Genomic DNA, 14010 nt, shown 5'->3' with positions numbered 1-14010 from the left:
GTGGTCGATGAGGCAGACGAAGACAGCTACACGACCAACGATGGCGAATCAGGCATATATTGTCTACACATCATCTCAATTTTCATCAAAATCTGTCTCTTTTATGTCATTTTTGGGATTTGTGTTATGTACTGAATAATGTAATTTCAATATCGTTCATTGCAAATTCTGCTTATTTCAGTACAACATTCACCGAAGAAGTTGGGCAAAAACTCATTCAATCACTCCTGGAGGACATCAAACGGATGCACGATAAATTCACATAATGCAACATGATCACTAATTTTGTTCGTATGAAACTAGTAGAAGTTATCTATATACGTAAGCCATATGTACGTATGTTAACAACATCATATTTGCTGCAAATAGACTATATCCAATTTCGTCAGTTATATTAAAAGCAACACAACAAGCAAAACTATAAGTATCGTCAGCCCTTATTTCATGGTATATCGGTTCTATTTTATGTTGTTTTTTGTTATTGATTTAGTCCAGTTGATTTGTATTTTAACATTGCTATTAACAATGTTTCAGTTTACAGACTATCATACGTCGTTTGCCATACTCCAGTGGATTTGAAGACGACCTACCTTACTGGGTTAACGGTAATCATTGCAGAGACCTTTTGTCAAGTGAAAAAGTAAGTAAACAAACCTAGAGTGCAAGGTTACAACATAACAATGCTAACAGCATTTGTATAATCCATTTGTAGATATTGATTCCTACACTCTAGCAATCTGAAAAGCATTGGGTCTTATACGTGATGGATTAAAATGAAAAACAACTATGGTGTTACAATTCGTTGGATGTTGACAGTGGTTTACAACTTGACATTTTCCATCTCGTAAGATTCCATCTATAGGAGTATTGTGTCATATACTGGGTCCATGAATTTACTTTTGTCCACATTATTCTCAGATCGGTTTCGTCAAAGGCATTTTGGGAGTCGACGTTAGCGAGTGGATCTATCGCACAGCAGACCATGCTCCTTTACAAAATAATGGCGTTGATTATGGTGTATATGTAATGAAGTACATTGAAGCGATATACAATGGTGCAGAACCTTGTTTTGATGTTGTATGCCATTTCTTGGCCTCTGTTATTGAAGATTAAATGTATGTCTATTGGTTTCACATTACAAATTTTTTTGCAGGTTGATATACCTGGATTCCGCGAAGAACTCTGCAAAAAATTGACGGCCTTTCTAATTGCGAAAGAGAAAATAACGCAGCCGCCACGAGGATCTAAAAGGCAACGAACAACGGTACCCACCACACCAGAGTAATTTCATGTTTGACGCTGTTTAGAAATCGCAATATTTTTTGTAGTCATTGAATGTAAATCGCAAGAAAAATATGTGATTTATACGGTAAGCATGCGCAAGTAATGAAATATTTTAATTTATAAAAGATGTGCGCTCAATCCGCATGATTGACAATCACAAAATTAGATTGTGATGTATGCAATCAACAAAGGCTTGTAATGTTCGAAATGATAATAGTCAACATCAATAAGAAATGCTTGATGTTTACACATTGCTTTATTGCTCACACTCCCTGAATAAAAATCGCAAAAGAGATTCGCGATGAATACGGTCAACAAGAGCCATTAATGTCGCTTTCATAATTAGAAATAGTACACAGCGATAAGACACGTTTGTTGTTTAGAAATCATGGTCTAACGTCATTTTGACTGCTACTACCGTGAAATCTTGTGTAAAAATTTGAAAAAATTTAGACCGTGAAACGACGTTTCCTTTAATTATGAGTTTGCAGACATCTGAAATAAGTCTAGACGGATACCTCAATTACGACGAAGCTAGTTATACACTCGATTCATGAATAAATCGTTTATGCAGGAATTGTCTGTTTGTTGGTTTCTTATTCACGAAGCAAAGTGGAACACATTTTTAGCCTGTGTGATGTGTTATTCATATATAAATGAAACGTCCTATCACCCTCGCCATGTTTCAAATAAATACGACAGTTTTCAAAAACAGCGCAACAAATCTCAAATAAAATACACTCCGCATTAATGAAATTAAACAATGTCATTTCATATAGCTGTATACAAAACTAATCAATGTGATTGGACATAGTAGTTCAAATCACGGTAGCACGTATCGTGTGGGTTTGATTATAGAAATCTTTTTTGGTCTTATATAAATCCATAACTTCGTCCACCCTCGTCCCAACAAATCGCCTTAGGTCTAGATTAAGGATTTACACCTCGACAATGGGTCAGCTCGCGTCACTCTCTCAACTAAACCCATCACAGAAAATGAGACATTGTTTAGACTGGTTCGCCATTTGCGATTTTAATTCAATGAGATTGAGCAATAGAACGATTTCTAAGCATCAAGCATCTCTTCTAGCTATGCACTATTTTCATTCACGATGGGCGCACATAATATTGCCTTGTCTGCAGCATAAATCAGGCATATATATTACAATTTTTATTCTCATAAGTTTAGCAATACAGTGATTTCTGAGGAACAAACCTTTCTTATCGATAATTACTTAGTCATTTGTTAAGGGTGAACATTACATGCCTTTGTTGACCACGTAAAGCGGAAATCTATTTCTGCGATTTTCATTCACGGAGTGTGAGTTATACAAAGATTTCAGAACAGTAAAAAACTCTTATCATTGTACAGTATTTTTAATTACTGAAGAGCAGCATTACTAGTCTTGGTTCATCGCATACAATACAAAACTATTTTTCGTTCTGATATAATTTTCGTAGATAAAGCAGTACAACAATTTACAAGCGTGTTTAGTAAAGTTCAAATTTTATTTCAACCAAGACAAATTTACAAAATTTGTAGTCTTACAAAATTTGCCTACGGAAATTGGTGTAGACAGTCTCCAAAATCTGTTAGAAATCTATTTACATCCTTTTAAACTTTTCTGGATCGTGTCGTTTGTTTCCTTTGTAAGTAGTCTTGTTGGCTGATTATTTATATCTGCCGACTTTTTAAACTCAATCAAATTTCGGCATAGTTTGTTGCATAATTCTGGTATATCTTCCTGCAACAAAATATGTAATGTGAAACCAATATATAAAAGGATTCCTCAATAACAGCGGATACAAAGATCATACAACGTCGAAACAAGGTTTTCTCCATTGTATATTGCTTCAATATGATTCATTACGAATATGCCATAATCGACCCCATTACTTTGTAAAGGAGCATCGTCAGCACAGAGCAACATCCACTCTACAATATTGACACACAAAACGTCGTTTAGGAATCCCGTCTGTGATAAATAGAGAATATAGTAAAATCCGGTCCACCGCAAAAAGATACGATACACCTATGGACAGAAGCTTACCAAATGCATAGTGTCACATTCTACACCACTGTGACAGTCCAATGAGTTGTAGCACCATAGTTGTTTTTCCCGTAACATCATCTCATATAAGACCCAATGTTCAGGATTTTGCCAGAGTGTAGGAAGTAAAATCTGCAAATCGATACAATATTTTATAAATCGATAGACATATCGTGATGGAGATGTTAGGACTAAACCTTGGAGAAGAGGTTTGTGCACTTACCTTTTCAAAATTCCAAAAGTCTACACAGTGATCCTCGGTATTCCAACATGATAGTGCATCTAGAAATCCACTGTTGTATGACTTTCGTCGGACGTATGTCTGTTGAACGAAATAGTAAGGTTTAACCACCAAGAAACGTGAGTAAGTCATAAAAGCAAATAAAACAATAGCAGAACTGCTACTATCATGAAATAAGGGGTGATGATGCGTATGGTATTGCTTGTTGTGTTGCTTTGAATATAATTGACAAAATTACACATTCTCTGGTTGCAAAAATTTATGAACTTGTTAACATACAAACCAATGACCTAGAAAATGATAGTGGTTACATACGTACAAAATTAGTGATAGTGTTTCCTTCTGCAAATTCATCTTGCATCTGATTGATGTTCTCTTTGAACTCTTTAGAGCGTTGTCGCCCACCCTTTTTTGTGGATGTTGCACTGAGTGCAACATGAGCATAGTATTCAGAATTCGATATTGTAATTGTTTTCTACAGTAAACAACACAAATCGAATATACGACATAAAAAGGCAAATGTTGCCAAAACCAGTCACGAGGTTCAAAAAATATACGCCTTAAGCGCTAGTACTAGTCTTGTAGATGTGGTTGTCTTCTTTTTCGTCGACACTGACTGTCTATCTGTCGTCTTCTTCTTCGGCACCATGCTTGATCGTATTGCTCTCATCGTCTACTACGAAGATATCGATGACCTATTTGCAACACAACTACAAAATTGGCGTGTCAGTCAAATATAAAGGAAATGTTGTTTCGCATACCGCCCATTTCAAAAACCGTGTGCAAATTAATTGATTGCGTTTTAAATAAATAAAAAAATATTGTTTCGACTGCATATTATAACAATAGTTGAACTCTAAAACATGCGAGGCGTGTCAGTAGTATGACAATTGGATGAGAATGCCTTATGACCTCGATTACTGCTTTGTGCACATTATTGAGCAATACAGCCATTTGCGATCATCAAAATCTTCTTATCGATGATTTCGTTTACGAAAGCCAAATATTATAAGTCGATGTTGACCTCATAAATTGCAATCCTATTTCGCGGTTTGCATTTAAGGTGTCCCTGCAAATGAGCGATTTCTAAGCAAGAATCATATCTTACTGCTTTTGACATTTATCATTTAAGACGACCAAACATTAACAACCTTTGTTTACCACATACATCGCAAATCTAATACAGCCTCTGTTGACCACATTATGACTGGAGAATTGGCCAGCCATTGTTTAACGCGTACATCGCAAAACTATTTTGCGATTTTCATATGCGGAGGTTGACAAATACAACGATTTGTGAACGTCAAATTTTTCTTAACGATGACGTCAGTTTTGAAGGGCGAATATTACAAGCCGTTGTTGGCCGCCAACCTATTGCGCGATTTGAATTTCCTGATGATCATCAATAGCGATTTTTGAGCATTATACTTTTCTTATCGCTGTTGACTATTATCATTTACGACGTCAGAACTTGTTCAACCATTGTTCATCGCATACATTGCAAATCCTTTTTGCGATTTTCTATCAAGATGGAGAGAAATACAGCGATTGTTGAACATAAATGATCTATTATATCGATTTTGACCTTAATCATTTCCTAGCGTCGATTACGGGACCTTGTTGACCGCATAAATCACATATGTGTTCTGCGATTTTCATTAAAAAACGATGAGTTATATTGCGATTTGTGAACAATATTACTCGTCATCAGGCGATATTTTCTTTCAGAGAGGGAGAGCAATACAGCGATCGCTGAACATTAGTCATTGGTAGATTGATCGGCCTTCTTTCATTCCCAGTTACTAGCAAAGGCCAATGAGTAAACTGAAAGTGTTGATGATGATGATGACGATAATGTTGATGATGTCTGTTTCGAAGAACATCATTATATGGACGTCGGTTGATGTTGTTGATGATCATGTTAATGTATTGTATTTAAGCCAAACCATTAATCGCGGTTGAGCTATAAGAGTCATTTTTGGCCCCATTAATCGCGTATGAGTTTTGCAATTTTTATTCATTGGCGACGAAGAAAATTGCGATTTCTAAACAACAAACGTTCCATTTCCTACATGGACAGCCTATTGATGACCGCATAAATCGCATATTTGTTCTGTGATTTTCATTCAATAACGACGAGTTAGATTGCAATTTGTGAACAACAAACAATTCTTTTTGTTGTTTACTATTATCATTTAAGACTGGCGAACTTGTTCAGCCGTTGTTGACCGCATACATCAAAAATCTCATGTGTGATTTTCTTTCAAGGAGGGAATGCAATACAGTGATCGCTGAATATCAAAAAGTTCTTATAGCTGACGCCTTTAATCGCTTACGTACAACGACCATTAAAAGCCTTTGTTGTCCAGATGAATCGCAAACCTCATTTTGCGATTTTCAATCAAGGAGGTTAGGCAATGCCACGCTTTTTGAACAATAGACATCTATTTTTATTAAAGTTTATTTATTTATGAGATCCATAGATGAAACATGTATGTTAGATGTAATAAAAAAGAATTAAACAATAAAAGAATGTCACGTTACGACAATTACTTATAGAATTACAACAAATAATTATCATGATAAAAAAGAATAGCTAGTGTTTATTCCGTGACACTTGACGAATCAAATGAAATATGATAGAGAACTCATCTCTTTCTTTTTCTTGGTGGACTATCTATCCTCGGTGGCCTCTTGGTTGCATCCATCTGATTAAAACAATTGGTCATCATCTCTACCAGAGAGTTCAATTGTCTCCCCATATTGCTTACATCCGTCCTTAATTTCTTATTCTCCCTCTCCATCAGTTTGAACCTTGCGGCGGAGACAACGTTCTCTTTTGTAAGATGTGTTCGCTCTTCATCGCGATTTGTTACTGAGAGAATCGTTGTTGTAGTCGGAGGGGGACGACGAACGGGTTGTAGATGCTGGGATGTAACATGAAAGGGGGCAGTTGGGAGACATGGGTTCCCAATTTTCTCAATCTCTAGATTTCGCCGCATAGGTTCCCAATACCTTTGGAAATAGAAGGGATCAAATTGTCGTCCTTTATAATCATACGCTACGGCACGGACACCACCTCTGTTCCAAATTAATAATTTGTCCATGTAGCGTTCGTGCCGATTCACGTTCCTACCCCCACCACTATTCATCTTCCTTCTCACTTCCAAAGGCTTATTTGGGATAGACTGCCCCAAGCCAGATTGTAGGAGAACTCGACTACCATGCTGCAACTCGGCTTCATAATTGCAAAACAGTCACATATCGCGGTGAGACGATCTAGTAGCCTCGGCAACAACATCTTGGTCATCGTCCTCCCCATCTCCATACGGTCTCCACAAAACCTGTACATTGGTAATTCTTTTTAATAACGAGTGAAAAATATATTATAATTTACTTAAAAATGTTATGGCGACAACGATTTGTACTAAAGAAGACAAAATCCTACAACGATGATTACTTAAAAATGCTAAACATTTCAACGATTTATAATACTTAATGATAAATGTTGAACCGATTGTAAACAATTTTAGAACGTTTACCTCATTTAGTTGCAGCTCATCTAAAATGGACTTAGCATTATGAATTGTCACGTTTATTCTAGCCCAGTGACCGATCTTTAGAAAACCACAAATCGCAGGTCCACAATATGGACGCAATGGGATAATATTTTTTCACGCCCAAGCCTAACAAAAACAATATATTAGTAACACTACAACCTTCAATGAGCTTAGTCTACAATTACTAAGTATGTAATAAACAAATACCTGAACAAATGACCAAAATCCTCTGCCTGTTTTCGTACCCTTACTCGCATGGTAGAGTTGACTGTACAAGTGTGTGAGCATAGCGGCACCCCATGCATAGTTGTCGACTGTGTCTAAGTCTTTCAGGTACTGCAGCCACATGTAACTTATTCTCGAACCAGAACAATCGAAAAATAAAGTAAGAGCAAAAAAATAAAGAAGTCGTGCAACTCTTGGTCAGCTATTTCAGATGCACAAGTAGCGGAGCGGCCTTCCCATTTAATACAAAAAGATGAGACTTTCATTAATGTGGAATTGATTCCACCAAAAATACATTGACTCCATTCGTCCATCGACATTCCTAGAAAGGCCGTGCATTTTTCCCTTGCGTTATAGTTTGAATCCCATAATAGGACAGCACTGCCAACGCAATTAAGGCCAATTATCCGCGTCACATCTTCTAGGGTCATGGTGATCTCAAAAGAATCAAACTGGAATGTGTTCGTCTTATCATTCCACTTATTTACCAGGTGGGTCATGGTCTTCCAGCAAGTTTCAAAATATTGCTGGTCCAAAAGGCCACTGAAGTACATATTTCGTAATTGGTCCTTTTGATATACACTCAGCTGACCATACCACGACAGAACTACAGGCCACTGACACCGACCTTTGAGCTTTTCACCTAGTGCTCTACTTCTCTTTTGACCTCCCTATAACACACAATAACATATTATTCGTACCAATTATAAATTAGTATCATTTGTACTTATAAATAATATTCTACTAATCGCTATAAATAATATGGGTTGCACACACACTATCATAGTAATCGCTATACATATTAATACCTAACACAGTAATCGCTATACAAAAATCGCTAAACATAGTATTAAATCTTCACAGACAGGACAAAATTATTTACCTTGGTCGCACTTTTCTCGTGTTCAATCAATCTCTCCAACCTGCTTTTCCACTTTTACCGTCCCTAGCTCCATCACCGGTATCATCTGATTTTCAATTTGTTCCTTCATTTCCCTTTTCTTCTCTTCCTCCTCCTCCTTCTCCTTCCTTTCTCTTTCCTTTTTTTCCTCGTCCTCCTCCTTTCGCCGCCTTTCTTTCTTTTCCTCATGTTGTTTATTTCTTTCCTCCACTTTTTCCTTCTGCTTCTTCCTTTCTCTTTCCTTTTCTTCTTCCTCCTTTTCCTTCCTTTCTCTTTCCTTCTTTTCCTCGTCCTTCTTCTCCTTCCTTTGCCTTTCCTTCTCTTCCTCAAACTCCTTCTTCTTCCTTTGCCTTTCCTTCTCTTCTTCATCCTGAAGCTTATTTTGTTCCTTCTCTTTCTCCTCCTTATTCAATTGACTCCGCCTCTCCTCCACCTCCTTCATTTGCTTTACCCTCATTCGCATAACTTTATGCTCCATGAACATCTTGGGCATTTCTCTCTTAGCCTCCTCCTTTAGATTGTTCAATTACCTTTCTCTCTCCTCCTCATTCTTTTTTTGCCTTTCTCTCTCCTCATTCTTTTTTTGCCTTTCCCTCTCCTCTGCCTTCTTCCTTTGCCTTTTCTTTTCATTCTCCTCCTTATTTCTTTGCTTTGCCTTCTCTTGGTCATCCTTCTTCTGCATCTTTAGTTCTTCAACATTCTTTCTTTGGTTTGCAGCCACAATATCTGATGGATAATCCTCCGCATAATACAATTCCAATGCTTTTTCCCTGTCTTTATCATTCTCAATCTTAAGTATATTTTGGTACCTTTCAAAAAACTGAGATAGATGGGACTAGCAGATCACTTCTCTAATACACAACCCATAGAACGACGGGGTATTTCTTCTCTGATGAGCCACAAACATTGCTAACCTGCACAACACATTAATAATACAAATTATCCCATTTGTTAAACGATCATCATGATTACAAATCGTTGCAATATTTGGCTTCATAAGTACACATCGTTGTAAGATTTAGCAAACTTATGTACAAATTGAGGTATCTTCATAAATACACATCGTTATTGCTTTGAATGTATAAATCATTGCAGATTGAAACTTACAAATCGCAACCTTCAGATTGCATAATAAAACCTTACACGAAACTCACTGAAACGATAGGAGTTTGGGTAGTCCAACTGTAGAGTAAGAAACACTCAGAACGTATACGCAATAGATGGTGGCAACGATGCTGCGACTGCGCATAAGACGAAAATGGATGCTCTGGCGGTAGCAGAAGAAAGGAAATGATGCTCTGGCGGCAACAGAAGAAGGCAACAGATGATCCGACGACAACAGATGAAGGCAACGAATGATCCAGCGACAACAGATGAAGGCAAAGTATGCTCTGGTAGACTTTTCTGCTTAGGGCAAAAATGGATTGTTTTGAACTATTTAAATCCTACAACATAAAGCTTGCTACATATGCAAACTTTGCTGAAAATTTTGGTGCGATCACGATGGAGGACAGTTTTATCCTTTTCACGAACCGTTGATTCAGTTTTCTAGATGGAGGGCATTTATGTTTGTTCTAGGAAGAGGAAGAGAATGGCGGTAAAGGGTACTTAAGTCTTTGCGATGGCACCAAATTATGATGCTATGTGATGCGGACACACATGGGGATACTAGTCGGGCTGGATCTTATACGTGACGCTCATTGGGACCCCCCGAACATGAGATGTAGCTACCTTCCCTGTTCAGGGGGTAACATATAACCTGCTTCACAAAAGGTGGGACTTAAGTGCCCCTTTGAATAAAGGGACTCCCAGGACATTGAGAGGAAGGGTGTTGGCCCTCCATCCACACCGAGATTGGGTCTGCATGGTCCGACCTTCACTCATGCTAAACGAGATAAAGACAGATTTTTCTTGGCTGACTCTAAATCCCGATGCATTTTCAAAATCCTTGATGATACGAAGGAAATTTTCATTAGAATTCTTCGTCACTGATATAAAAAAGAGTGCATCGTCCGCGAAGTATGAATTACTCCAAGGTAATTTCCTCACACAACAAGGACATCTCTTCTTCTCTTATTTGCCTGCTCAATCTCTTCATAACCAACAAAAACAAATAAGGAGAGATTGGATATCCCAATCTACATTGTCATATGCTTTGGCAAGGTCCATCTTGAATAGGGCACTTGGCTTCCTACTGTGAGCCATTGTGTCCAATTCATGGGTGATAATTAACGATACTCTCTTGAATTGACCAACCTCTCAAAAAGGCTCTGATTGCTAGAGATAATCCGCTTAATGATGTTTTTTCATTCTTTCTACCATGATTTTTGTTCAGCTTGTACAGAAAATTGTATAAATTTATAGGACAGAACTAGTTCAGTATGCACACCCCAGCCACTTTAGGGATGATGACTAAGTTTTGTATTCTTTAGACTCCTAACTGTCTTATTTTTCTTAAAGTTATCCGTCGACTGAAATCAAATATTAGCAGACTGATTGTTAAATCAGTCGACTACTGTGTCTAGCCGAAAAGATTTGAATTCAAGAGACGATGTGTGCACTGTAGTGATAGAATTTAAAGTTTTCTTTCAGTCTACTGATGATTTTCATTAGTCAACTAATTTTTCTTTAGTCGACTAATTTTTAAAATTCAGAATTCAAATCTTTTCGGCTAGACACAATAGTCGACTGATTTAATAATCAGTCTGCTAATATTTGATTTCAGTCGACTGATAACTTTTTTAGTTGACTAATATAGTCATTTTTCTAAACTTTTCAGAAGTTGTGTTCTTTCATTTTTTAAACATTTTGACTATTGAAAACTTTCAGTTTGACACCCCTTCATACCACCAACGTCTGAAATTCTTCAGCGATAAATAAGAGTGAGATCTACACTCAAAATCATTGAATTAAAACATCAAATTCTATGTTTTCACTCTTATTCTTTCAAGCATTCATTTTCTCACTCACTAAATCTTTTCACTCAAGTTATTCACTCTAATTTCTTTTGTGAGTTAGTGAAATCATGAGTTGAGTATTTCTGAAGCCTTAGAAGCCTCTGAAAACCTATTTCACTTTCTTTGCATTCATAAGAAAGGCTTATAGGTTGATTGTAAGTTGTTTATTTCAATTTTTCTGTAAAAGGACAGAGTCTCTTTGGTTTAAAGAAGAAGTTTGCTTTCAACAGAGTTGTTGCTGAATGTGGGATCAGTTTTGGTTTGTTTGATCTTATAGTGACACAAGTTTAATAGTGAAAATTTCAAGCGAGTTTTGCTTGGGGACTGAATATAGGTCTGGAGGACCGAACCAGGATAAAATCTTTGTGTTCTTTGTGTGTGATTGCTTTGCAGAATTCAAAATCTTTCAAATTCCAAAGATGAAGTTTAAAAGCACTATTCACCCCCTCTAGTGTTGGTTGCATTGATCCTACAGTACTTTTATTTGGTATCAAAGCAAAGTTTGTTATCTTTTGATTTTACCATCATCTAGCATGACAACAACATCATCTTCTCAGCACAAAGAAGGATGCTCCTCAGTCTGTCCTCCTCTCTTTAACGGAACAAACTATGGATACTGAAAAGTAAGAATGATAATATTCTTACAATCCATGGATCTTAAAATTTGAAGGATCGTTTCTGAAAAGTATCAAGCACCATCAACAGATTTCAGCGTATGGACCAATGAAGCAAAGAAAATCATTTCACTCAACGCCAAAGCTATGAATGCTCTCTATTGTGTCATTTACAAGGTAGAGTTGAATCAAATCTCCCAATGTTCCTCTGTAAATGAAATTTGGCATACTCTTCTTGTGACTCATGAAAGTACGTCAAAGGTCAAGGAATCTAAAATTGTTTTTTTAGTTCATAAATTTGAATTGTTTAAAATAAAGCAAAATGAGTCAATTTCTGAAATGATAACAAGAATGACTAACATTACAAATACACTCAAATTCCTTGGAAAAGATTATTCACAAGTGAATTTGATTAGAAAAGTCTTGAGGTGTTTAACTTCAGAATGAGACAAAAAGACCACAGCAATAGAAGAAGTCAATGATTTGAACACCCTTTCTCTTGAAGACTTGGTTGGTAATTTGATGGCATATGAAGTTCAACTTCAAGATAGACAAGAAGAACCAAAGAAGAAATCTCTTGCATTCAAAGCTACTTCAGATTCTGAAGATTCAGATGAGGATGAAGATATTGCCCTTATCACTAGGCAATTCAAAAGATTCATCAAAAATGAAAGATTTCAAAGAAAGGTGAGGAAAACTGAATCATCAAATTTTGATGAAGTTAATTGTTTCAACTGCAAAAAGGCTGAACATATTAAAAGAGATTGTCCTCTTCTCAAAGTCAAGCCTAAAGACCAATTCAAGAAGAAAAATACATTTTAAGCAAATTGAGATGAAAGTGACTCTTTTCTGATGAAGAATCAAATGAAGAAGTCACCAACATGTGCTTTGTAGCACAAGAAGAATCAGTAAGTCAATTTGATTATGATGAGTTATTAGAAGCTTTCAATTAATTATATGCTAAATTTAAGATTCTAAGTTCTAAAAACAAAGAGTTGAAAACAGAAAACTTGACTCTTGACTCTAAGAACAAAGTGTTACTTCAAGAGATAGAAGATCTTAAGAAGAAAAACTTTTGTCAAGCATCTAAGATAAAAGAAATAGGCATTAGAACCAATGCTTTACAAGAAGAGATATCTAGTTTGAAAGAAAAATCAAATGATTTTTTATCTATAGTGACTAAGTTCACTAATGGTCAAGAAAATCTAGAAAAGCTTTTTGGTTCTCAAAGATGCTCGATTAACAAAACTGAATTGGGATATAGTTTCTTTGATACTCAAAATAAACCAAACTATGTGGTAAAGGATCATCAAAGTCAAAACTCAAAATCATTAGTTCAAAGAACTCAGTTTTGTAGTCATGCATATCATGGTAGAAACATACATCATCATGGTACTTTTAATACATATAAGTCTAGACATGTTTATCCATCTTATCATGCTTCTTTCTACAATTCTAGAAATGCTAAAACATTTTATGATAGAAAGAGTGATTATTTTCAAAGAAAACCAATATCCAAATGGATTTGGGTTCCTAAGACTAACTCTCATGAACTCAAAAATAAAAATGGGTCAAATATTTTGTCATCCAATTTTGTTGTAGGTACACAAAATAAGAAGCAAGTGGATCTTGGATAGTGGTGGCTTCAAACATATGACTGGAAGGCTAGAGTTATTTTTCACCCTTCAAAGTAAGGATGGAGGAACTGTCACATTTGGTGACAATAGCAAGGGAAAAGTAATCGGTATTGGTAATATTGGTAATCCAAGATTTCCCTTGATAGAAAATATTCTTTTAGTATATGGATTAATGCATAATTTATTATCTATTAGTCAATTATGTGACAAAGGTTTTCTCATTTCTTTTGAACATAATTTATGTTTGATTTCTGATTCTTGTTCTAAAAAGATCATCTTTAAAGGAAAGAGAATGAATAATGTGTATAAACTTTATCTTGATAAGTTACCCACCCTCAATGAAAAATGTCTTATTACTTCAAATAAAATTCAATGGTTATGGCACAAGAGACTTGGACATGTTAACTTTAAATTAATTTTTAAGTTATCTAATAATGATCTTGTTAGAGGCACACCTAGAATATCATATAAATAGAATCACTTATGTGATGTTTGCCAAATGGGTAAACAAATCAAGAGTTCTTTCAAAAACAAAATATA

This window comes from Nuphar pumila, chromosome 13 (assembly GCF_984573655.1).
Source record: "Nuphar pumila chromosome 13, dmNupPumi1.hap1.1, whole genome shotgun sequence".
NCBI lineage: Eukaryota > Viridiplantae > Streptophyta > Magnoliopsida > Nymphaeales > Nymphaeaceae > Nuphar > Nuphar pumila.
Note: the sequence above shows the minus strand (reverse complement) of the source record.